General features: G+C 45.3%; 1 pseudogene; it reads right to left on the bottom strand.

The window, feature by feature from the left end:
- Window positions 1-233: 233 nt before the first annotated feature.
- Window positions 234-438, bottom strand: LOC142260366 (U2 spliceosomal RNA; annotated as a pseudogene).
- Window positions 439-724: the final 286 nt, after the last annotated feature.

Raw genomic sequence — 724 nt, 5'->3', positions numbered from 1 at the left:
GCACGGGACATAGCAGAGTTGGTCAAGTTGAGTGGAGATGAGTTTGCTATTTGGCACAGCTTTTTGCATCAATAAAGCAAGTAAAAGGTGTGAAAGATAAAAAAAAGGGTGAAAGTGTGAAAAGTGAATTGGCCAAATTGAGGTGCATATAAAGTTTTTGCTTTCTTTCAATTCACTAATGGGGCTCATTTGAATCAGGTGAATTGAGTTCTGCTTTTGGAAACTGGGTTAAGAAGGGGTGCACCGGTCCTGGAGGTACTGCAATACCAGGTCAATGCGTGGAGTGGACAGAGCAAGATTTTTTCCATCTCCTTGTTCTAAAAATCCATTTAATATATGGTCCCCAGAGAGGGGACGTATCAGATATTAAACTGATAAGAACAGATTTAATTTTTTTTTTTCTGTTTATCAGTAGGACTTCAAAATAACAAAGGTGATCGCCTCCCGTTGCCTGGGAACCGTCCAGGCACAAGAGGGCTATGTGTCACCAGAAGGCGCACACACTTCCTCAAGGCCGGCAGACGTGCAATCCCAGGCATCTTCCAGTACCGACCAAGGTAGCGTCCTCCGAAACTACACTTGATCTTAGCCAAAAGGCCGAGAAGCTATAACCCGAATTGGTTACGGCCTTGAGTGGCACCCTGGCCTATACCGGACACATCTTAGGGAGAGGGAGACAAACCCACGCCTACAGAAGACATTTTGTCACCCAAGCCAACCCTTG

This window comes from Anomaloglossus baeobatrachus (assembly GCF_048569485.1).
Source record: "Anomaloglossus baeobatrachus isolate aAnoBae1 chromosome 11 unlocalized genomic scaffold, aAnoBae1.hap1 SUPER_11_unloc_1, whole genome shotgun sequence".
Lineage (NCBI taxonomy): Eukaryota > Metazoa > Chordata > Amphibia > Anura > Aromobatidae > Anomaloglossus > Anomaloglossus baeobatrachus.
This window is presented reverse-complemented; position numbering and strand designations above follow the sequence as displayed.